Source organism: Coregonus clupeaformis, unplaced genomic scaffold (assembly GCF_020615455.1).
Source record: "Coregonus clupeaformis isolate EN_2021a unplaced genomic scaffold, ASM2061545v1 scaf1433, whole genome shotgun sequence".
NCBI classification, from domain to species: Eukaryota; Metazoa; Chordata; class Actinopteri; order Salmoniformes; family Salmonidae; genus Coregonus; species Coregonus clupeaformis.
The window spans coordinates 33,745-60,000 of NW_025534887.1; the positions used below are offsets into that span (position 1 = coordinate 33,745).

A 26,256-nucleotide genomic window follows, 5' to 3' on the forward strand; every position below is an offset into this window, starting at 1 on the left:
TGGCAACAGAGCAGAGGATAGTCTGGCTACACGCCAGCCCACAGACAGTTGGCATTATGAAGATGGAGCCTCTGTAATGTTAGTATAAGTCAAATGATTACCAGGTAAAACAACAACGCTATTTAATATGTCTACAGGTAATGTCATTGTGATGTATCTTAAGGTCAGCGGATACACAAGCAGAACCCAAAGACAATTCGCATTGAAAGATGAAGCCTCTGTATATGTTTGTATTAGTCTAATGATTACCCACTGGGCAATGGTCTATTGACAAGCAGTCTCTCTGTGTCTGAGCAGTCGTCCCCCTTCCTCTGCTACCTCATGAAGGCTGCCCCCCCACCCCCCCTCTCCTCCTCTCCAGTCCCATGGGGCCCCTGTCTTCCACAGGTGGAGGTGTGAGCTGAAGGTATCATAATGGAGCTACAGAGAGTTGTGTGTGGATGTAGACCTGTAGTTAGTTCCCTTTCTTTACCTGTCTCACAAAAGAGGTACCCTGAACCCCCCCTCTCCCCGTTCCCCTCCTCCTTCGTACAGGAACAGATGTAGAGAGGTTAGTTGGTTCCCTCTCTTTACCTGTCTCACAAAAGAGGTACCCTGAACCCCCCCTCTCCCCGTTCCCCTCCTCCTTCGTACAGGAACAGATGTAGAGAGGTTAGTTGGTTCCCTCTCTTTACCTGTCTCACAAAAGAGGTATCCTGAACCCCCCCCTCTCCCCGTTCCCCTCCTCCTTCGTACAGGAACAGATGTAGAGAGGTTAGTTGGTTCCCTCTCTTTACCTGTCTCACAAAAGAGGTATCCTGAACTCCCCCTCTCCCCGTTCCCTCCTCCTTCGTACAGGAACAGATGTAGAGAGGTTAGTTGGTTCCCTCTCTTTACCTGTCTCACAAAAGAGGTATCCTGAACCCCCCCTCTCCCCGTTCCCCTCCTCCTTCGTACAGGAACAGATGTAGAGAGGTTAGTTGGTTCCCTCTCTTTACCTGTCTCACAAAAGAGGTATCCTGAACCCCCCCTCTCCCCGTTCCCCTCCTCCTTCGTACAGGAACAGATGTAGAGAGGTTAGTTGGTTCCCTCTCTTTACCTGTCTCACAAAAAGAGGTATCCTGAACCCCCCCTCCCCGTTCCCCTCCTCCTTCGTACAGGAACAGATGTAGAGAGGTTAGTTGGTTCCCTCTCTTTACCTGTCTCACAAAAGAGGTATCCTGAACCCCCCCTCCCCGTTCCCCTCCTCCTTCGTACAGGAACAGATGTAGAGAGGTTAGTTGGTTCCCTCTCTTTACCTGTCTCACAAAAGAGGTATCCTGAACCCCCCTCCCCGTTCCCCTCCTCCTTCGTACAGGAACAGATGTAGAGAGGTTAGTTGGTTCCCTCTCTTTACCTGTCTCACAAAAGAGGTATCCTGAACCCCCCTCCCCGTTCCCCTCCTCCTTCGTACAGGAACAGATGTAGAGAGGTTAGTTGGTTCCCTCTCTTTACCTGTCTCACAAAAGAGGTATCCTGAACCCCCCTCCCCGTTCCTCCTCCTTCGTACAGGAACAGATGTAGAGAGGTTAGTTGGTTCCCTCTCTTTACCTGTCTCACAAAAGAGGTACCCTGAACCCCCCTCCCCGTTCCCCTCCTCCTTCGTACAGGAACAGATGTAGAGAGGTTAGTTGGTTCCCTCTCTTTACCTGTCTCACAAAAGAGGTATCCTGAACCCCCCTCCCCCGTTCCCCTCCTCCTTCGTACAGGAACAGATGTAGAGAGGTTAGTTGGTTCCCTCTCTTTACCTGTCACACAAAAGAGGTACCCTGAACCCCCCCTCCCCGTTCCCCTCCTCCTTCGTACAGGAACAGATGTAGAGAGGTTAGTTGGTTCCCTCTCTTTACCTGTCTCACAAAAGAGGTATCCTGAACCCCCCTCTCCCCGTTCCCCTCCTCCTTCGTACAGGAACAGATGTAGAGAGGTTAGTTGGTTCCCTCTCTTTACCTGTCTCACAAAAGAGGTATCCTGAACTCCCCCTCTCCCCCGTTCCCCTCCTCCTTCGTACAGGAACAGATGTAGAGAGGTTAGTTGGTTCCCTCTCTTTACCTGTCTCACAAAAGAGGTATCCTGAACCCCCCTCTCCCCCGTTCCCTCCTCCTTCGTACAGGAACAGATGTAGAGAGGTTAGTTGGTTCCCTCTCTTTACCTGTCTCACAAAAGAGGTATCCTGAACCCCCCTCTCCCCGTTCCCCTCCTCCTTCGTACAGGAACAGATGTAGAGAGGTTAGTTGGTTCCCCTCTCTTTACCTGTCTCACAAAAGAGGTATCCTGAACCCCCCTCCCCGTTCCCCTCCTCCTTCGTACAGGAACAGATGTAGAGAGGTTAGTTGGTTCCCTCTCTTTACCTGTCTCACAAAAGAGGTATCCTGAACCCCCCCTCCCCGTTCCCCTCCTCCTTCGTACAGGAACAGATGTAGAGAGGTTAGTTGGTTCCCTCTCTTTACCTGTCTCACAAAAGAGGTACCCTGAACCCCCCCTCCCCGTTCCCCTCCTCCTTCGTACAGGAACAGATGTAGAGAGGTTAGTTGGTTCCCTCTCTTTACCTGTCTCACAAAAGAGGTATCCTGAACCCCCCCTCTCCCCGTTCCCCTCCTCCTTCGTACAGGAACAGATGTAGAGAGGTTAGTTGGTTCCCTCTCTTTACCTGTCTCACAAAAGAGGTATCCTGAACCCCCCCCCCTCTCCCCGTTCCCCTCCTCCTTCGTACAGGAACAGATGTAGAGAGGTTAGTTGGTTCCCTCTCTTTACCTGTCTCACAAAAAGAGGTATCCTGAACCCCCCTCCCCGTTCCCCTCCTCCTTCGTACAGGAACAGATGTAGAGAGGTTAGTTGGTTCCCTCTCTTTACCTGTCTCACAAAAGAGGTATCCTGAACCCCCCCTCCCCGTTCCCCTCCTCCTTCGTACAGGAACAGATGTAGAGAGGTTAGTTGGTTCCCTCTCTTTACCTGTCTCACAAAAGAGGTATCCTGAACTCCCTCTCCCCTTTCCCCTCCTCCTTCGTACAGGAACAGATGTAGAGAGGTTAGTTGGTTCCCTCTCTTTACCTGTCTCACAAAAGAGGTATCCTGAACCCCCCCCGTTCCCCTCCTCCTTCGTACAGGAACAGATGTAGAGAGGTTAGTTGGTTCCCTCTCTTTACCTGTCTCACAAAAGAGGTATCCTGAACCCCCCCCCCCCCGTTCCCCTCCTCCTTCGTACAGGAACAGATGTAGAGAGGTTAGTTGGTTCCCTCTCTTTACCTGTCTCACAAAAGAGGTATCCTGAACTCCCTCTCCCCTTTCCCCTCCTCCTTCGTACAGGAACAGATGTAGAGAGGTTAGTTGGTTCCCTCTCTTTACCTGTCTCACAAAAGAGGTACCCTGAACCCCCCCCAGATGTAGAGAGGTTAGTTGGTTCCCTCTCTTTACCTGTCCCCCCCCCCCCCAGATGTAGAGAGGATAGTTCTTACTTTATTAGGAAGCAACCTCTTATCTCCACGAAGGGAAGTCTCCTTTATCTGCACATTATAGACGGTAACGGAAGCAGAGACAGAATGATAACAACTGTTTTGTTAAAAGTTAGAACCTGGTGTTTTCATTATAAGTACTGTAGCCATCTGCTTTTCAGGTGAGTTGTTCAACGGGGTATAAATCACCTTGTAAATGATGACTGACTATCACTGTCCTCTTTGTGGTCCCTGTTGGCATATATTTAGGCTGCATCCCAAATGTCACCCTATTCCCTATATAGTGCACTATTTGGTCAAAAGGGAATTATGTGTTGTTTAAGACATAGCGTTTAGATTAGTAACCTAGGATACCTCATATCTGGCATTTGGGATCAGTAACCTAGGATACATCATATCTGGCCTTTGGGATCAGTAACCTAGGATACCTCATATCTGGCCTTTGGGATCAGTAACCTAGGATACGTCATATCTGGCCTTTGGGATCAGTAACCTAGGATACCTCATATCTGGCCTTTGGGATCAGTAACCTAGGATACATCATATCTGGCCTTTGGGATCAGTAACCTAGGATACCTCATATCTGGCCTTTGGGATCAGTAACCTAGGATACCTCATATCTGGCCTTTGGGATCAGTAACCTAGGATACATCATATCTGGCCTTTGGGATCAGTAACCTAGGATACGTCATATCTGGCCTTTGGGATCAGTAACCTAGGATACCTAATATCTGGCCTTTGGGATCAGTAACCTAGGATACGTCATATCTGGCCTTTGGGATCAGTAACCTAGGATACCTCATATCTGGCCTTTGGGATCAGTAACCTAGGATACGTCATATCTGGCCTTTGGGATCTGTAACCTAGGATACCTCATATCTGGCCTTTGGGATCAGTAACCTAGGATACCTCATATCTGGCTTTTGGGATCAGTAACCTAGGATACGTCATATCTGGCCTTTGGGATCAGTAACCTAGGATACCTCATATCTGGCTTTTGGGATCAGTAACCTAGGATACCTCATATCTGGCTTTTGGGATCAGTAACCTAGGATACGACATATCTGGCCTTTGGGATCAGTAACCTAGGATACGTCATATCTGGCTTTTGGGATCAGTAACCTAGGATACCTCATATCTGGCCTTTGGGATCAGTAACCTAGGATACCTCATATCTGGCCTTTGGGATCAGTAACCTAGGATACCTCATATCTGGCTTTTGGGATCAGTAACCTAGGATACCTCATATCTGGCCTTTGGGATCAGTAACCTAGGATACCTCATATCTGGCCTTTGGGATCAGTAACCTAGGATACCTCATATCTGGCTTTTGGGATCAGTAACCTAGGATACCTCATATCTGGCCTTTGGGATCAGTAACCTAGGATACCTCATATCTGGCCTTTGGGATCAGTAACCTAGGATACCTCATATCTGGCCTTTGGGATCAGTAACCTAGGATACCTCATATCTGGCCTTTGGGATCAGTAACCTAGGATACCTCATATCTGGCCTTTGGGATCAGTAAATATAGCCATGTAATTATATATATTGTATATAGCCATGTTATTACCTTTTACCCCTGCACACCCCTTCACATCGACTTGGTACTTTTACTCCCTGTATATAGCCATGTTATTACCTCGTACCCCTGCACATCGACTCAGTACTAGTACTTCCTGTATATAGCCATGTTATTACCTGGTACTTCCTGTTTATAGCCATGTTATTACCTGGTACTTCCTGTATATAGCCATGTTATTACCTGGTACTCCCGGTATATAGCCATGTTATTACCTGGTACTTCCTGTATATAGCCATGTTATTACCTGGTACTTCCTGTATATAGCCATGTTATTACCTGGTACTCCCTGTATATAGCCATGTTATTACCTGGTACTTCCTGTATATAGCCATGTTATTACCTGGTACTTCCTGTATATAGCCATGTTATTACCTGGTACTTCCTGTTTATAGCCATGTTATTACCTGGTACTCCCTGTATATAGCCATGTTATTACCTGGTACTTCCTGTATATAGCCATGTTATTACCTGGTACTGTTGGAAAAGGACCCGTCAGTCAGCATTAATATGGAGTTGGTCCCCCCCCTTTGCTGCTATAACAGCCTCCACTCTTCTGGGAAGGCTTTCCACTAGATATTGGAACATTGCTGCGGGGACTTGCTTCCATTCAGCCACAAGAGCATTAGTGAGGTCGGGCACTGATGTTGGGCGATTAGGCCTGGCTCGCAGTCGGCATTCCAATTGAGGTCATGGCTTTGTGCAGGCCAGTCAAGTTCTTCCACACCAATCTCGACAAACCATTTCTGTATGGACTTCGCTTTGTGCATGTGGGTATTGTTATGCTGAAACAGGAAAGGGCCTTCCCTAAACTGTTGCCACAAAGTTGGAAACACAGAATCGTGAAGAATGTAAATGTATACTTTTGCGTTAAGATTTCCCTTCACTGGAACTAAGGGGCCTAGCCCGAACCATGAAAAACAGCCCCAGACCATTATTCCTCCACCAAACTTTACAGTTGGCACTATGCATTGGGGCAGGTAGCGTTCTCCTGGCATCCACCAAACCCAGATTCATCCATCGGACTCCCAGATGGTGAAGCGTGATTCATCACTCCAGAGAACGTGTTTCCATTGCTGCAGAGTCCAATGGCGGCGAGCTCTACACCACTCCAGCCGACGCTTGGCATTGCACATGGTGATCTTAGGCTTGTGTGCGGCTGCTCAGCCATGGAAACCCATTTCATGAAGCTCCCGACGAACAGTTATTGTGCTGACGTTGCTTCCAGAGGCAGTTTGGAACTTGGTAGTGAGTGTTGCAACCGAGGACAGACGATTTTACACGCTACTCTACGTTCTGTGAGCTTGTGTGGCCTACCACTTCACGGCTGAGCCGTTGTTGCTCCTAGACGTTTCCACTTCACAATAACAGCACTTACAGTTGACCGGGGCAGCTCTAGCAGGGCAGAAATATGACGAACTGACTTGTTGGAAAGGTGGCATCCTAGGACGGTGCCATGTTGAAAGTCACTGAGCTCTTCAGTAAGGCCATTCTACTGCCAATGTTTGTCTATGGAGATTGCATGGCTGGGTGCTCGATTTTATACACCTGTCAGCAACGGGTGTGGCTGAAGTAGACGAATCCACTTATTTGAAGGGGTGTCCACATACTTTTGTATATATAGTGTATATATACTTTTTTCTTGCACACGAGATCCACGCCTGTCTGAGTGGACTACTCCATTGTGGAGGGGACACACCAGACACCTGTCTAATCCACGCCTGTCTGAGTGGACTACTCCATTGTGGAGGGGACACACCAGATACCTGTCTAATCCACGCCTGTCTGAGTGGACTACTCCATTGTGGAGGGGACACATCAGTACCACCAGTTGACCCTTAATTACCATAATTTATCAGATTACAATGTTTGTTTGGTTATGGTAATTTATGTTAATGCATTCAATATATTATTATCTTTATGATTCCAGTATTTTACCGTTTGTCGTTGTCGGAGTGGACACGTTGTTTGCAGAGAGCACATACATCGGCTACACTTGTGAGGAACAAGGAAACTCAGGAAACTCTGAGGGCCCAGATTATATATGCCAGTTAGGCTCTACACCCCTTGTAAAGCAGATTAATGTGCTTCATTTTAAGAAGTTATTTGGCCACTTTAGTTGTGATACAAACCTTATTAAAACATATAGGCCTATGGGCTCGGCTACGCGAGGACTATGATTAGAAAAAGTAGCTAAAAAAAGGCTTTGTTTCTTATGCTGGACATCATTCCCAAGGGATCATATATAATTCACTAGTGACAGGCTGATATTGTCACCCATCACACTATTCTTGGTTTAATCTTGTCTTGACATATACTAAATAATATATGTGTGAGATGTGTACAGTCTATATTTATGACTGAGTCTCTAGCAGGGTGTACAGTCTATATTTATGACTGAGTCTCTAGCAGGGTGTACAGTCTATATTTATGACTGAGTCTCTAGCAGGGTGTACAGTCTATATTTATGACTGAGTCTCTAGCAGGGTGTACAGTCTATATTTATGACTGAGTCTCTAGCAGGGTGTACAGTCTATATTTATGACTGAGTCTCTAGCAGGGTGTACAGTCTATATTTATGACTCAGTCTCTGGCAGGGAGTACAGTCTATATTTATGACTGAGTCTCTAGCAGGGTGTACAGTCTATATTTATGACTGAGTCTCTAGCAGGGTGTACAGTCTATATTTATGACTGAGTCTCTAGCAGGGTGTACAGTCTATATTTATGACTGAGTCTCTAGCAGGGTGTACAGTCTATATTTATGACTGAGTCTCTAGCAGGGTGTACAGTCTATATTTATGACTGAGTCTCTAGCAGGGTGTACAGTCTATATTTATGACTGAGTCTCTGGCAGGGTGTACAGTCTATATTTATGACTGAGTCTCTAGCAGGGTGTACAGTCTATATTTATGACTGAGTCTCTAGCAGGGTGTACAGTCTATATTTATGACTGAGTCTCTAGCAGGGTGTACAGTCTATATTTATGACTGAGTCTCTAGCAGGGTGTACAGTCTATATTTATGACTGAGTCTCTAGCAGGGTGTACAGTCTATATTTATGACTGAGTCTCTAGCAGGGTGTACAGTCTATATTTATGACTGAGTCTCTAGCAGGGTGTACAGTCTATATTTATGACTGAGTCTCTGGCAGGGTGTACAGTCTATATTTATGACTGAGTCTCTAGCAGGGTGTCCAGTCTATATTTATGACTGAGTCTCTAGCAGGGTGTACAGTCTATATTTATGACTGAGTCTCTAGCAGGGTGTCCAGTCTATATTTATGACTGAGTCTCTAGCAGGGTGTCCAGTCTATATTTATGACTGAGTCTCTAGCAGGGTGTCCAGTCTATATTTATGACTGAGTCTCTAGCAGGGTGTACAGTCTATATTTATGACTGAGTCTCTAGCAGGGTGTACAGTCTATATTTATGACTGAGTCTCTAGCAGGGTGTACAGTCTATATTTATGACTGAGTCTCTAGCAGGGTGTACAGTCTATATTTATGACAGAGTCTCTAGCAGGGTGTACAGTCTATATTTATGACTGAGTCTCTAGCAGGGTCTACAGTCTATATTTATGACTCAGTCTCTAGCAGGGTGTACAGTCTATATTTATGACTGAGTCTCTAGCAGGGTGTACAGTCTATATTTATGACTGAGTCTCTAGCAGGGTGTACAGTCTATATTTATGACTGAGTCTCTAGCAGGGTGTACAGTCTATATTTATGACTGAGTCTCTAGCAGGGTGTACAGTCTATATTTATGACTGAGTCTCTAGCAGGGTGGACAGTCTATATTTATGACTGAGTCTCTGGCAGGGAGTACAGTCTATATTTATGACTGAGTCTCTAGCAGGGTGTACAGTCTATATTTATGACTGAGTCTCTAGCAGGGTGTACAGTCTATATTTATGACTGAGTCTCTAGCAGGGTGTACAGTCTATATTTATGACTGAGTCTCTAGCAGGGTGTACAGTCTATATTTATGACTGAGTCTCTAGCAGGGTGTACAGTCTATATTTATGACTGAGTCTCTAGCAGGGTGTACAGTCTATATTTATGACTGAGTCTCTAGCAGGGTGTCCAGTCTATATTTATGACTGAGTCTCTAGCAGGGTGTACAGTCTATATTTATGACTGAGTCTCTAGCAGGGTCTACAGTCTATATTTATGACTGAGTCTCTAGCAGGGTGTCCAGTCTATATTTATGACTGAGTCTCTAGCAGGGTGTACAGTCTATATTTATGACTGAGTCTCTAGCAGGGTGTACAGTCTATATTTATGACTGAGTCTCTAGCAGGGTGTACAGTCTATATTTATGACTGAGTCTCTAGCAGGGTGTACAGTCTATATTTATGACTGAGTCTCTAGCAGGGTGTACAGTCTATATTTATGACTGAGTCTCTAGCAGGGTGTACAGTCTATATTTATGACTGAGTCTCTAGCAGGGTGTACAGTCTATATTTATGACTGAGTCTCTGGCAGGGTGTACAGTCTATATTTATGACTGAGTCTCTAGCAGGGTGTCCAGTCTATATTTATGACTGAGTCTCTAGCAGGGTGTACAGTCTATATTTATGACTGAGTCTCTAGCAGGGTGTCCAGTCTATATTTATGACTGAGTCTCTAGCAGGGTGTACAGTCTATATTTATGACTGAGTCTCTAGCAGGGTGTACAGTCTATATTTATGACTGAGTCTCTAGCAGGGTGTACAGTCTATATTTATGACTGAGTCTCTAGCAGGGTGTACAGTCTATATTTATGACTGAGTCTCTAGCAGGGTGTACAGTCTATATTTATGACTGAGTCTCTAGCAGGGTGTACAGTCTATATTTATGACTGAGTCTCTGGCAGGGAGTACAGTCTATATTTATGACTGAGTCTCTAGCAGGGTGTACAGTCTATATTTATGACTGAGTCTCTAGCAGGGTGTACAGTCTATATTTATGACTGAGTCTCTAGCAGGGTGTACAGTCTATATTTATGACTGAGTCTCTAGCAGGGTGTACAGTCTATATTTATGACTGAGTCTCTAGCAGGGTGTACAGTCTATATTTATGACTGAGTCTCTAGCAGGGTGTACAGTCTATATTTATGACAGAGTCTCTAGCAGGGTGTACAGTCTATATTTATGACTGAGTCTCTAGCAGGGTCTACAGTCTATATTTATGACTCAGTCTCTAGCAGGGTGTACAGTCTATATTTATGACTGAGTCTCTGGCAGGGTGTACAGTCTATATTTATGACTGAGTCTCTAGCAGGGTGGACAGTCTATATTTATGACTCAGTCTCTAGCAGGGTGTACAGTCTATATTTATGACTGAGTCTCTAGCAGGGTGTACAGTCTATATTTATGACTGAGTCTCTAGCAGGGTGTACAGTCTATATTTATGACTGAGTCTCTAGCAGGGTGTACAGTCTATATTTATGACTGAGTCTCTAGCAGGGTGTACAGTCTATATTTATGACTGAGTCTCTAGCAGGGTGTCCAGTCTATATTTATGACTGAGTCTCTAGCAGGGTGTACAGTCTATATTTATGACTGAGTCTCTAGCAGGGTCTACAGTCTATATTTATGACTGAGTCTCTAGCAGGGTGTCCAGTCTATATTTATGACTGAGTCTCTAGCAGGGTGTACAGTCTATATTTATGACTGAGTCTCTAGCAGGGTGTACAGTCTATATTTATGACTGAGTCTCTAGCAGGGTGTACAGTCTATATTTATGACTGAGTCTCTAGCAGGGTGTACAGTCTATATTTATGACTGAGTCTCTAGCAGGGTGTACAGTCTATATTTATGACTGAGTCTCTAGCAGGGTGTACAGTCTATATTTATGACTGAGTCTCTAGCAGGGTGTACAGTCTATATTTATGACTGAGTCTCTGGCAGGGTGTACAGTCTATATTTATGACTGAGTCTCTAGCAGGGTGTCCAGTCTATATTTATGACTGAGTCTCTAGCAGGGTGTACAGTCTATATTTATGACTGAGTCTCTAGCAGGGTGTCCAGTCTATATTTATGACTGAGTCTCTAGCAGGGTGTACAGTCTATATTTATGACTGAGTCTCTAGCAGGGTGTACAGTCTATATTTATGACTGAGTCTCTAGCAGGGTGTACAGTCTATATTTATGACTGAGTCTCTAGCAGGGTGTACAGTCTATATTTATGACTGAGTCTCTAGCAGGGTGTACAGTCTATATTTATGACTGAGTCTCTAGCAGGGTGTACAGTCTATATTTATGACTCAGTCTCTGGCAGGGAGTACAGTCTATATTTATGACTGAGTCTCTAGCAGGGTGTACAGTCTATATTTATGACTGAGTCTCTAGCAGGGTGTACAGTCTATATTTATGACTGAGTCTCTAGCAGGGTGTACAGTCTATATTTATGACTGAGTCTCTAGCAGGGTGTACAGTCTATATTTATGACTGAGTCTCTAGCAGGGTGTACAGTCTATATTTATGACTGAGTCTCTGGCAGGGTGTACAGTCTATATTTATGACTGAGTCTCTAGCAGGGTGTACAGTCTATATTTATGACTGAGTCTCTAGCAGGGTGTACAGTCTATATTTATGACTGAGTCTCTAGCAGGGTGTACAGTCTATATTTATGACTGAGTCTCTAGCAGGGTGTACAGTCTATATTTATGACTGAGTCTCTAGCAGGGTGTACAGTCTATATTTATGACTGAGTCTCTAGCAGGGTGTACAGTCTATATTTATGACTGAGTCTCTGGCAGGGTGTACAGTCTATATTTATGACTGAGTCTTTAGCAGGGTGTACAGTCTATATTTATGACTGAGTCTCTAGCAGGGTGTACAGTCTATATTTATGACTGAGTCTCTAGCAGGGTGTACAGTCTATATTTATGACTGAGTCTCTAGCAGGGTGTACAGTCTATATTTATGACTGAGTCTCTAGCAGGGTGTACAGTCTATATTTATGACTGAGTCTCTAGCAGGGTGTACAGTCTATATTTATGACTGAGTCTCTAGCAGGGTGTACAGTCTATATTTATGACTGAGTCTCTGGCAGGGTGTACAGTCTATATTTATGACTGAGTCTCTAGCAGGGTGTCCAGTCTATATTTATGACTGAGTCTCTAGCAGGGTGTACAGTCTATATTTATGACTGAGTCTCTAGCAGGGTGTCCAGTCTATATTTATGACTGAGTCTCTAGCAGGGTGTCCAGTCTATATTTATGACTGAGTCTCTAGCAGGGTGTCCAGTCTATATTTATGACTGAGTCTCTAGCAGGGTGTACAGTCTATATTTATGACTGAGTCTCTAGCAGGGTGTACAGTCTATATTTATGACTGAGTCTCTAGCAGGGTGTACAGTCTATATTTATGACTGAGTCTCTAGCAGGGTGTACAGTCTATATTTATGACTGAGTCTCTAGCAGGGTGTACAGTCTATATTTATGACTGAGTCTCTAGCAGGGTGTACAGTCTATATTTATGACTGAGTCTCTAGCAGGGTGTACAGTCTATATTTATGACTGAGTCTCTAGCAGGGTGTACAGTCTATATTTATGACTGAGTCTCTGGCAGGGTGTACAGTCTATATTTATGACTGAGTCTCTAGCAGGGTGTACAGTCTATATTTATGACTGAGTCTCTAGCAGGGTGTACAGTCTATATTTATGACTGAGTCTCTAGCAGGGTGTACAGTCTATATTTATGACTGAGTCTCTAGCAGGGTGTACAGTCTATATTTATGACTCAGTCTCTGGCAGGGAGTACATTCTATATTTATGACTGAGTCTCTAGCAGGGTGTCCAGTCTATATTTATGACTGAGTCTCTAGCAGGGTGTACAGTCTATATTTATGACTGAGTCTCTAGCAGGGTCTACAGTCTATATTTATGACTGAGTCTCTAGCAGGGTGTCCAGTCTATATTTATGACTGAGTCTCTAGCAGGGTGTACAGTCTATATTTATGACTGAGTCTCTAGCAGGGTGTACAGTCTATATTTATGACTGAGTCTCTAGCAGGGTGTACAGTCTATATTTATGACTGAGTCTCTAGCAGGGTGTACAGTCTATATTTATGACTGAGTCTCTAGCAGGGTGTACAGTCTATATTTATGACTGAGTCTCTAGCAGGGTGTACAGTCTATATTTATGACTGAGTCTCTAGCAGGGTGTACAGTCTATATTTATGACTGAGTCTCTGGCAGGGTGTACAGTCTATATTTATGACTGAGTCTCTAGCAGGGTGTCCAGTCTATATTTATGACTGAGTCTCTAGCAGGGTGTACAGTCTATATTTATGACTGAGTCTCTAGCAGGGTGTCCAGTCTATATTTATGACTGAGTCTCTAGCAGGGTGTCCAGTCTATATTTATGACTGAGTCTCTAGCAGGGTGTACAGTCTATATTTATGACTGAGTCTCTAGCAGGGTGTACAGTCTATATTTATGACTGAGTCTCTAGCAGGGTGTACAGTCTATATTTATGACTGAGTCTCTAGCAGGGTGTACAGTCTATATTTATGACTGAGTCTCTAGCAGGGTGTACAGTCTATATTTATGACTGAGTCTCTAGCAGGGTGTACAGTCTATATTTATGACTGAGTCTCTAGCAGGGTGTACAGTCTATATTTATGACTGAGTCTCTAGCAGGGTCTACAGTCTATATTTATGACTGAGTCTCTAGCAGGGTGTCCAGTCTATATTTATGACTGAGTCTCTAGCAGGGTGTACAGTCTATATTTATGACTGAGTCTCTAGCAGGGTGTACAGTCTATATTTATGACTGAGTCTCTAGCAGGGTGTACAGTCTATATTTATGACTGAGTCTCTAGCAGGGTGTACAGTCTATATTTATGACTGAGTCTCTAGCAGGGTGTACAGTCTATATTTATGACTGAGTCTCTAGCAGGGTGTACAGTCTATATTTATGACTGAGTCTCTAGCAGGGTGTACAGTCTATATTTATGACTGAGTCTCTGGCAGGGTGTACAGTCTATATTTATGACTGAGTCTCTAGCAGGGTGTCCAGTCTATATTTATGACTGAGTCTCTAGCAGGGTGTACAGTCTATATTTATGACTGAGTCTCTAGCAGGGTGTCCAGTCTATATTTATGACTGAGTCTCTAGCAGGGTGTCCAGTCTATATTTATGACTGAGTCTCTAGCAGGGTGTACAGTCTATATTTATGACTGAGTCTCTAGCAGGGTGTACAGTCTATATTTATGACTGAGTCTCTAGCAGGGTGTACAGTCTATATTTATGACTGAGTCTCTAGCAGGGTGTACAGTCTATATTTATGACAGAGTCTCTAGCAGGGTGTACAGTCTATATTTATGACTGAGTCTCTAGCAGGGTCTACAGTCTATATTTATGACTCAGTCTCTAGCAGGGTGTACAGTCTATATTTATGACTGAGTCTCTAGCAGGGTGTACAGTCTATATTTATGACTGAGTCTCTAGCAGGGTGTACAGTCTATATTTATGACTGAGTCTCTAGCAGGGTGTACAGTCTATATTTATGACTGAGTCTCTAGCAGGGTGTACAGTCTATATTTATGACTGAGTCTCTAGCAGGGTGGACATTCTATATTTATGACTGAGTCTCTGGCAGGGAGTACAGTCTATATTTATGACTGAGTCTCTAGCAGGGTGGACAGTCTATATTTATGACTCAGTCTCTAGCAGGGTGTACAGTCTATATTTATGACTGAGTCTCTAGCAGGGTGTACAGTCTATATTTATGACTCAGTCTCTAGCAGGGTGTACAGTCTATATTTATGACTGAGTCTCTAGCAGTGTGTACAGTCTATATTTATGACTGAGTCTCTAGCAGGGTGTACAGTCTATATTTATGACTGAGTCTCTAGCAGGGTGTACAGTCTATATGTATGACTGAGTCTCTAGCAGGGTGTACAGTCTATATTTATGACTGAGTCTCTAGCAGGGTGTACAGTCTATATTTATGACTGAGTCTCTAGCAGGGTGTACAGTCTATATTTATGACTGAGTCTCTAGCAGGGTGTACAGTCTATATTTATGACTGAGTCTCTAGCAGGGTGTATACTAGGCTGCATCTCAAACAGCACCCTAATCCCCATGTAGTGCACTACCTTTGGCCAGAGCCCTGTGGAGGGAATAGGGTGTCATTTAGGACCTAGCCTTACTAGCTGCTCACAGCAGTTTTCTCCCTGGAGACCAGTTCAGATCAGTCTCCCTGGAGACCAGTTCAGATCAGTCTCCCTGAAGACCAGTTCAGATCAGTCTCCCTGGAGACCAGTTCAGATCAGACTCCCTGAAGACCAGTTCAGATCAGTCTCCCTGGAGACCAGTTCAGATCAGTCTCCCTGGAGACCAGTTCAGATTAGTCTCCCTGGAGACCAGTTCAGATCAGTCTCCCTGGAGACCAGTTCAGATCAGTCTCCCTGGAGACCAGTTCAGATCAGTCTCCCTGGAGACCAGTTCAGATCAGTCTCCCTGGAGACCAGTTCAGATCAGTCTCCCTGGAGACAAGTTCAGATCAGTCTCCATGGAGACCAGTTCAGATCAGTCTCCCTGGAGACCAGTTCAAATCAGTCTCCCTGAAGACCAGTTCAGATCAGTCTCCCTGGAGACCAGTTCAGATCAGTCTCCATGGAGACCAGTTCAGATCAGTCTCCCTGGAGACTAGTTCAGATCAGTCTCCCTGGAGACCAGTTCAGATCAGTCTCCATGGAGACCAGTTCAGATCAGTCTCCCTGGAGACCAGTTCAGATCAGTCTCCCTGGAGACCTGTTCAGATCAGTCTCCCTGGAGACCAGTTCAGATCATTCTCCCTGGAGACCAGTTCAGATCAGTCTCCCTGGAGACCAGTTCAGATCAGTCTCCATGGAGACCAGTTCAGATCAGTCTACCTGGAGACCAGTTCAGATCAGTCTCCATGGAGACCAGTTCAGATCAGTCTCCCTGGAGACTAGTTCAGATCAGTCTCCCTGGAGACCAGTTCAGATCAGTCTCCATGGAGACCAGTTCAGATCAGTCTCCCTGGAGACCAGTTCAGATCAGTCTCCCTGGAGACCTGTTCAGATCAGTCTCCCTGGAGACCAGTTCAGATCATTCTCCCTGGAGACCAGTTCAGATCAGTCTCCCTGGAGACCAGTTCAGATCAGTCTCCATGGAGACCAGTTCAGATCAGTCTACCTGGAGACCAGTTCAGATCAGTCTCCCTGGAGACCAGTTCAGATCAGTCTCCCTGGAGACCAGTTCAGATCAGCCTCCCTGGAGACCAGTTCAGATCAGTCTCATGGAGACCAGTTCAGATCATTCTCCCTGGAGACCAGTTCAGATCAGTCTCCATGGAGACCAGTTCAGATCAGTCTCATGGAGACCAGTTCAGATCAGTCTCCATGGAGACCAGTTCAGATCAGTCTCATGGTTTTGTACTGGAACTCTTTGTAGTGTCTGTCTGTCTGTCTGTCTGCCTGCCTGTCTGCCTGCCTGTCTGTCTGTCTGCCTGCCTGCCTGCCTGCCTGTCTGTCTGTCTGTCTGTCTGTCTGTCTAATAGGCTGTTGTTTTTGATTATGACCCATAAGGACCTTCGCCCTGCGCTGTGTGTATGTTAGCGTGTGTGTGTGTGTGTGTTAGCGTGTGTTTGTGTTAGCATGTGTGTGTGTGTGTGTGTGTGTTAGCGTGTGTGTGTGTGTTAGTGTGTGTGTGTGTTAGTGTGTGTGTGTGTGTGTGTGTGTGTGTTAGCATGTGTGTGTGTGTTCGAGGCCCTTTCTCCTCCAGGGTGAGAGACATTTAATGAGATGGATGTTTTCCGCTCCTGGTGCAGATTGAAGAAGTGAAAATAGAGCATTCAGAGAAAGAGAGAGAGGGAGTGTGAGAGAGAAAGCAAGAAGAGAGAGAGGGAGACATAGAGAGAGAGAGTTCCCACCTTCGCCCGGACCCTAAAGGATATCGCCCTCAACCGCAGCCCCAAAACCTCACACAGGAGCAACAGATCAACAGACACCCCGCCCAGACCAGCGAGACACTCTCCCAGACCTGCGGGACACCCCCCCTCCCCGGACCTACACACAGAGGACCCACGCCGAGAGGACCCACAGCACCACCAGCCACATCCACACCCCCACCCCAACCAATCAACACCCCCCCCAAGTCAACCATGCCCACACCCCATTTAGGCACCCTTCAGATCAGACCTATTCCCCTCCTACCCAACCCATGCCCCCATCTCCCGCAAAGAGGGCCTCAACATGAAAGTCACACATACGCCCAGGCCGTGAGCAGGCAAACAGGCCCAACCCCCACTCTTACACTAGCCCAAGCCAATGGCATGTACCAGGTGCTCAGCAGGCTCTGCTCACACCTACTGGTCTGAGGCCAAACCACACGACCAACAACATTAGACACTTTATGGAACACAAAGACTTCACTATTTCATCCTGGAATATCCAAGGCCTGAGGTCATCTGCCTTTGGCCTAAAGAGCAGGAACCTGGACTTCACCAAATAAATCAGAAATACAGACATTGTCATCCTACAAGAAACATGGTATAGAGGAGATGGACCCACTGGTTGCCCTCTAGGTTACAGAGAGCTGGTAGTCCCATCCACCAAACTACCAGGTGTGAAACAGGGAAGGGACTCAGGGGGTATGCTCATTTGGTATAGAGCAGACCTAACTCACTCTATTCAATTAATCAAAACAGGAACATTTTACATTTGGCTAGAAATTAAAAAGGAAATTATCTCAACTGAGAAAAATGTCCTCCTGTGTGCTACCTATATCCCCCCCCCACTAGAATCCCTGTACTTTAATGAAGACAGTTTCTCCATCCTGGAGGGGGAAATCAATCACTTCCAGACCCAGGGACATGTACTAGTCTGTGGCGACCTAAATGCCAGAACTGGACAAGAACCTGACACCCTCAGCACACAGGGGGACAAACACCTACCTGGAGGTGACAGCATTCCCTCCCCCATATGCCCCCCTAGGCACAACTACGACAACATAACCAACAAAAATGGGTCACGACTCCTGCAGCTCTGTCGCACACTGGGTATGTACATAGTCAATGGTAGGCTTCGAGGGGACTCCTATGGTAGGTACACCTATAGCTCATCTCTTGGCAGTAGTACTGTAGACTACTTTATCACTGACCTCAACCCAGAGTCTCTCAGAGTGTTCCCAGTCAGCCCAGTGACACCCCTATCAGATCACAGCAAAATCACAGTCTACTTGAACAGAGGAATACTCAATCATGTCAAATGTCTATTGCTTGCTGAAGATCTGGTGCTTCTGTCACCAACCAATGAGGGCCCACAGCAGCACCTAGATCTTCTGCACATATTCTGTCAGACCTGGGCCCTGACAGTAAATCTCAGTAAGACAAAAATAATAGTGTTAAAAAAAAAGGTCCAGTTGCCAGGACCACAAATACAAATTCCATCTAGAAACCGTTGCCCTAGAGCACACATAAACTATACATACCTCGACCTAAACATCAGCGCCACAGGTAACTTCCACAAAGCTGTGAACGATCTGAGAGACAAGGCAAGAAGGGCCTTCTACGCCATCAAAAGGAACTTAAACTTTGACATCCCAATTAGGATCTGGCTAAAAATACTTGAATCAGTTATAGAACCCATTGCCCTTTATGGTTCTGAGGTCTGGGGTCCGCTCACCAACCAAGAATTCACAAAATGGGACAAACACCAAATTGAGACTCTGCATGCAGAATTCTGCAAAAATATCATCCGTGTACAACGTTAAACACCAAATAATGCATGCAGAGCAGAATTAGGCCAATACCCGCTAATTATCAAAATCCAGAAAAGAGCCGTTAAATTCTACAAACACCTAAAAGGAAGTGATTTCCAAACCTTCCATAACAAAGCCATCACCTACAGAGAGATGAACTTGGAGAAGAGTCCCCAAAGCAAGCTGGTCCTGGGGCTCTGTTCACAAACACAAACAGACCCCACAGAGCCCCAGGACAGCAACACAATTAGACCCAACCAAATCATGAGAAAACAAAAAGATAATTACTTGACACATTAGAAAGAATTTACAAAAAAACGGAGCAAATTGGAATGCTATTTGGCCCTTAACAGAGAGTACACAGTGGCAGAATACCTGACCACTGTGACTGACCCAAACTTAAGGAAAGCTTTGACTATGTACAGACTCAGTGAGCATAGCCTTGCTATTGAGAAAGGCCGCCCGTAGGCAGACCTGGCTCTCAAGAGAAGACAGGCTATGTGCACACTGCCCACAAGATGAGGTGGAAACTGAGCTGCACTTCCTAACTTCCTGCCAAATGTATGACCATATTAGAGAGACATATTTCCCTCAGATTACACAGAACAACAAATAATTTGAAAACAAACCCAATTTTGATAAACTCCCATATCTATTGGGTGAAATACCACAGTGTGCCATCACAGCAGCAAGATTTGTGACCTGTTGCCACAAGAAAAGGGCAACCAGTGAAGAACAAACACCATTGTAAATTCAACCCATATTTAAGTTTATTTATTTTCCCTTTTGTACTTTAACTATTTTCACATCGTTACAACACTGTATATAGACATAATATGCCTCTGTTCCTTTGAAACTTTTGTGATGTAATGTTTACTGTTCATTTGTATTGTTTATTGTCTATTTCACTTGTTTTGGCAATGTAAACATATGTTACCCATGCCGATAAAGCCCCTTGAACTGAATTGGGAGCGAGAGAGGGAGAGAGAGAGAGAGAGAGGGAGAGAGGGAGAGACAGAGAGAGAGAGAGAGAGAGAGAGAGAGATAGAGAGAGAGAGACAGAGACAGAGAGGAAGATGGAAGAGAGAGAGATGAGAGAGAGAGAGAGAGAGAGAGGGAGAGACAGAGAGAGAGAGAGAGAGAGAGAGATAGAGAGAGAGAGACAGAGACAGAGAGGAAGATGGAAGAGAGAGAGACAGAGACAAAGACAGAGACAGAGACAGACAGAGAGAGGAGTGTATTAAAGCTAAGGTGGTGTGAGGTCACAGGACCCTCCCTCTCTTCCTTTCCGTGGCTTTGAAGCAGAGGCTTGTGGGGAACGCAGTCCAGGTCCTGATAAGAGGCTCTTTACACACATACAGTGAGGGGAAAAAAGTATTTGATCCCCTGCTGATTTTGTACGTTTGCCCACTGACAAAGAAATGATCAGTCTATAATTTTAATGGTAGGTTTATTTGAACAGTGAGATACAGAATAACAACAAAAAAATCCAGAAAAACGCATGTAAAAAATGTTATAAATTGAATTGGATTTTAATGAGGGAAATAAATATTTGACCCCTCTGCAAAACATGACTTAGTACTTGTTGGTAAAACCCTTGTTGGCAATCACAGAGGTCAGACGTTTCTTGTAGTTGGCCACCAGGTTTGCACACATCTCAGGAGGGATTTTGTCCCACTCCTCTTTACAGATCTTCTCCAAGTCATTAAGGTTTCAAGCCTGACGTTTGGCAACTTGAACCTTCAGCTCCCTCCACATATTTTCTATGAGATTAAGGTCTGGAGACTGGCTAGGCAACTCCAGGACCTTAATGTGCTTCTTATTGAGCCACTCCTTTGTTGCCTTGGCCGTGTGTTTTGGGTCATTGTCATGCTGGAATACCCATCCACGACCCATTTTCAATGCCCTGGCTGAGGGAAGGAGGTTCAAGACGGTACATGGCGCCGTCCATCGTCCCTTTGATGCAGTGAAGTTGTCCTGTCCCGTTAGCAGAAAAACACCCCCAAAGCATAATGTTTCCACCTCCATGTTTGACGTTGGGGATGGTGTTCTTGGGGTCATAGGCAGCATTCCTCCTCCTCCAAACACGGCGAGTTGAGTTGATGCCAAAGAGCTCGATTTTGGTCTCATCTGACCACAACACTTTCACCCAGTTCTCCTCTGAATCATTCAGATGTTCATTGGCAAACTTCAGACGGGCCTGTAAATGTGCTTTCTTGAGCAGGGGGACCTTGCGGGCGCTGCAGGATTTCAGTCCTTCACGGCGTAGTGTGTTACCAATTGTTTTCTTGGTGACTATGGTCCCAGCTGCCTTGAGATCATTGACAAGATCCTCCTGTGTAGTTCTGGGCTGATTCCTCACCGTTCTCATGATCATTGCAACTCCACGAGGTGAGATCTTGCATGGAGCCCCAGGCCGAGGGAGATTGACAGTTCTTTTGTGTTTCTTCCATTTGCAAATAATCGCACCAACTGTTGTCACCTTCTCACCAAGCTGCTTGGCGATGGTCTTGTAGCCCATTCCAGCCTTGTGTAGGTCTACAATCTTGTCCCTGACATCCTTGGAGAGCTCTTTGGTCTTGGCCATGGTGGAGAGTTTGGAATCTGACTGATTGATTGCTTCTGTTGACAGGTATCTTTTATACAGGTAACAAGCTGAAATTAGGAGCACTCCCTTTAAGAGTGTGCTCCTAATCTCAGCTCGTGACCTGTATAAAAGACACCTGGGAGCCAGAAATCTTTCTGATTGAGAGGGGATCAAATACTTATTTCCCTCATTAAAATGCAAGTCAATTTATAACATTTATGACATGCGTTTTTCTGGATTTTTTTGTTTTTATTCTGTCTCTCACTGTTCAAATAAACCAAGCATTAAAATTATAGACTGATCATTTTTTTGTCAGTGGGCAAACGTACAAAATCAGTAGGGGATCAAATACTTTTTTCCCTCACTGTACATATATACAGTGCCTTCGGAAAGTATTCAGACTCCTTGACGTTTTCCACATTTTGTTACGTTACAGCCTTATTCTAAAATTGATTAAATAATAGTTTTTCCCTTGTATTAAAAATTTAAAACGGAAATATCAAAGTTACATAAAGTAAGTATTCAGACCCTTTACTCAGTACTTTGTTGAAGCACCTTTGGCAGCGAATACAGCCTTGAGTCTTCTTGAGTATGACGCTACAAGCTTGGCACACCTGTATTTGGGGAGTTTCTCCCATTCTTCTCTGCAGATTCTCTCAAGCTCTGTCAGGTTGGATGGGGAGCATCGCTGCACAGCTATTTTCAGGTCTCTCTAGAGATGTTAAATCGGGTTCAATTCTGAGCCACTCAAGGACATTCAGAGACTTGTCCCGTAGACACACCTGCGTTGTCTTGGCTATGTGCTTAGGGTCATTGTCCTGTTGGAAGATGAACCTTCGTCCCCAGTTTGCTCCGTTAATCTTTCCCTCGATCCTGACTAGTCTCCCAGTCCCTGCCACTGAAAGACATCCCCACAGCATGATGCTGCCACCACCATGCTTCACCGTAGGGATGGTGCCAGGTTTCCTCCAGACGTGATGCTTGACATTCAGGCCAAAGAGTTCAATCTTGGTTTCATCAGACCAGAGAATCTTGTTTCTCATGGTCTGAGAGTCTTTAGGTGCCTTTTGGCAAACTTCAAGTGGGTTGTCATGTGCCTTTAACTGAGGAGTGGCTTCCGTCTGGTCACTCTACCATAAAGGTCTGATTGGTGGAGTGCTGCAGAGATGGTTGTCCTTCTGGAAGGTTCTCCCATCTCCACAGAGGAACTCTGGAGCTCTGTCAGAGTGACCATCGGGTTCTTGGTCAACTCCCTGACCAAGGCCCTTCTCCCCCGATTGCTCAGTTTGGCTGGGCGGCCAGCTCTAGGAAGAGTTTTGGTGGTTCCAAACTTCTTCCATTTCGGAATGATGGAGGCCACTGTGTTCTTGGGGACCTTCAATGCTGCAGACAGTTTTTGGTACCCTTCCCCAGATCTGTGCCTCGACAAAATCTTGTCTCGGAGCTCTACGGACAATTCCTTTGACCTCATGGCTTGGTTTTTCCGCTGACATGCACTGTTAACTGTGGGACCTTATATAGACAGGTGTGTGCCTTTCCAAATCATGTCCAATCGATTGAATTTACCACAGGTGGACTCCAATCAAGTTGTAGAGACATCTCAAGGATGATCAACGGAAACAGGATGCACCTGAGCTCAATTTCGAGTCTCATAGCAAAGGGTCTGAATACTTCAGTATTTCAGTTTTTTATTTTTAATACATTTGTAAAGATTTCAAAAAAACTGTTTTTGCTTTTCCCTTATGGGGTATTGTGTGTAGATTGCTGCATATTTTTATATATTTAATCCATTTTAGATTAAGGCTGTAACGCAACAAAATGTGGAAGAAATCAAGGCTTCTGAATACTTTCCAAAGGCACTGTACATACACACTCACATTCTGTCTCTCTCTCTCTCTCTCTCTCTCTCTCTCTCTCTCTCTCTCTCGCTCTCTCTCTCTGTCTCTCTCTCTCTGTCTCTCTCTCTCTCTCTCCTCTCTCTCTCTCTCTCTCTCTCTCTCTGTCTTTCTCTGCTCTCTCTCTCTCTCTCTCTCTCTCTCTCTCTCTCTCTCTCTGTCTCTCTCTCTCTCTCTCTCTCTCTCTCTTCCCTCTCTCTCTCTCTCTCTCTCTCTCTCTCTCTCTCTCTCTCTCTCTCTCTGTCTCTCTCTCTCTCTCTTCTCTCTCTCTCTGTCTCTCTCTCTCTCCTCTCTCTCTGTCTCTCTCTCTCTCTCTGCTTTCTCTCTCTCTCTCTCTCTCTCTCTCTCTCTCTCTGTCTCTCTCTCTCTCTCTGTCTCTCTCTCTCTCTCTCTCTCTCTCTCTCTCTCTCTGTCTCTCTCTCTCACACACTCAACGGTTACAGAACAGCTTGCTCCCTTCCATCCTCTTTAGAGCCATTGTTATGGATGAGGCAGTGTGAGGCTCCGTGGAGGAGAGGAACAGGAACTGGCCAGAGGCCTGGAACTGAACACACCTGGGAAACAACATGACAACAAGACAACAGGGCAGGGCTCTAAATGAATAAACCCACTGGAAAGGTTGTTGTGATATACAAGGCTTTGGAAAGGTTATAAACAGTTGTAATAGACTTTAGAAAGGTTATAAACAGTTGTAATATACTTTAGAAAGGTTATAAACAGTTAGTTGTAACAGACTTTAGAAAGGTTATAAACAGTTGTAATAGACTTTAGAAAGGTTATAAACAGTTGTAATATACTTTAGAAAGGTTATAAACAGTTAGTTGTAACAGACTTTAGAAAGGTTATAAACAGTTAGTTGTAATAGACTAGACTTTGAGAGGGATTGAATGGAGTTTTGTTTTTCTTCTTGGCAGGATATTTGTGTCCATGCAAACTGCTAGTTCACCTCAGTTTACCACTGTGTTTGTTTGCTCCTAAGGTCACATCAACTGAAAGCTTAGCAAAATAAATCTGACATCTGCCTTGAGTGGTAGTGGACAGAGGGGTCTCTCCTCTGGCCATCCTCGTTGAAAGAGCCTCCTCAGCTGTCCTTCCCAGTATTGACTGAGAGACTATATACTGACAGAACAGCACAGTGTGGCAGCACTGTAGGGATACTGGCAGTGAAGGTATCCTCTTTTCACTGACATCAAGATATTCAGCCTCAGATCAGGTTTCCTTACTAGCAGGTAGGGCTCTTACCTTTAGTGGCAGCACTACATAGCAGAGGAAAGCTACTGGACGAGGTTGGGGATCACTGGCCTGCTAACATAGCAGAGGAAAGCTACTGGACGAGGTTGGGGATCACTGGCCTGCTAACATAGCAGAGGAAAGCTACTGGACGAGGTTGGGGATCACTGTCCTGCCACTGTCCCTGGGAAGATGACCATCTCTAAAGGGATGAGGCTGTTCAATAGGGATGAGGTCTAGAGGGATGAGGCTGTTCAATAGGGATGAGGTCTAAAGGGATGAGGCTGTACAATAGGGATGAGGTCTAGAGGGATGAGGCTGTAAAATAGAGATGAGGTCTAGATGGATGAGGCTGTACAATATAGATTATGTCTAGATGGATGAGGCTGTACCAGCCCACTACATCCCAGCCCACTACAGCCCAGCCCACTACATCCCAGCCCACTACAGTCCAGCCCACTACATCCCAGCCCACTACAGTCCAGCCCACTACATCCCAGCCCACTACATCCCAGCCCACTACATCCCAGCCCACTACATCCCAGCCCACTTCATCCCAGTCCACTACAGTCCAGCCCACTACATCCCAGCCCACTTCATCCCAGCCCACTACATCCCAGCCCACTTCATCCCAGCCCACTACATCCCAGCCCACTACATCCCAGTCCACTACATCCCAGCCCACTACAGCCCAGCCCACTACATCCCAGCCCACTACAGTCCAGCCCACTACAGCCCACTACATCCCAGCCCACTTCATCCCAGTCCACTACAGTCCAGCCCACTACATCCCAGCCCACTTCATCCCAGCCCACTACATCCCAGCCCACTACATCCCAGCCCACTACAGTCCAGCCCACTACAGTCCAGCCCACTACATCCCAGCCCACTACATCCCAGCCCACTACATCCCAGCCCACTACATCCCAGCCCACTACATCCCAGCCCACTACATCCCAGCCCACTACATCCCAGTCCACTACAGCCTAGCCCACTACATCCCAGTCCACTACATCCCAGCCCACTACATCCCAGCCCACTACATCCCAGCCCACTACAGCCCAGCCCAGGGGAGTGTGCCTGGTGGAATATCAGGGAGAAGAAATCTCACCCTACTCCCTGTCTGTCAGAGAGAGACATAGAGAGAGGCCGAGAGAGAGACAGAGGAAGAGAGACTGAGTGAGAGACAGAGGAAGAGAGAGAGAGAGAGAGATAGAACAAGGGGGGAAGGAGTGGTGACAGTTGTACCATCCATCAAATCTCCTGTCTCCAGCCCTGTCTGCTATGAAGAGAAGACATCACAGACCAGGATCCCATATCAGCACACAGACACACCTGCTGTAGTTCTCTTCTCTCTCCACATTACCTTAGAAACAGGATGACATGTTGTTATCTGGGAGGTTTCCACTCTATTAGGGAAGTGAGACAGGATGGGACTGAACCAGGGTGTGTATGAGACAGGATGAGACTGAACCAGGGTGTGTATGAGACAGGATGGGACTGAACCAGGGTGTGTATGAGACAGGATGGTACTCAACCAGGGTAGGTATGAGACAGGATGAGACTGAACCAGGGTAGGTATGAGACAGGATGGGACTGAACCAGGGTGAGTCAGTTAATGATTAACTTCTTTAGATCCCATATTACCCCACCAGACACACAGACAGGATGTTAGGGTTGTTATCCACTGTGTCACCAGAATACATTAGAAACAGGATGATAGGGTGGTTATCCACTGTGTCACCAGAATACATTAGAAACAGGATGATAGGGTG

General features: G+C 45.5%; 1 protein-coding gene across 1 annotated transcript in view; it reads left to right on the forward strand.

Moving 5' to 3' along the window:
- The window catches only part of lrp3 (low density lipoprotein receptor-related protein 3), a 79,220-nt gene that overhangs the window by 1,359 nt on the left and 51,605 nt on the right, over positions 1–26,256 (forward strand). The gene's annotated exons all lie outside the window — the stretch shown is intronic.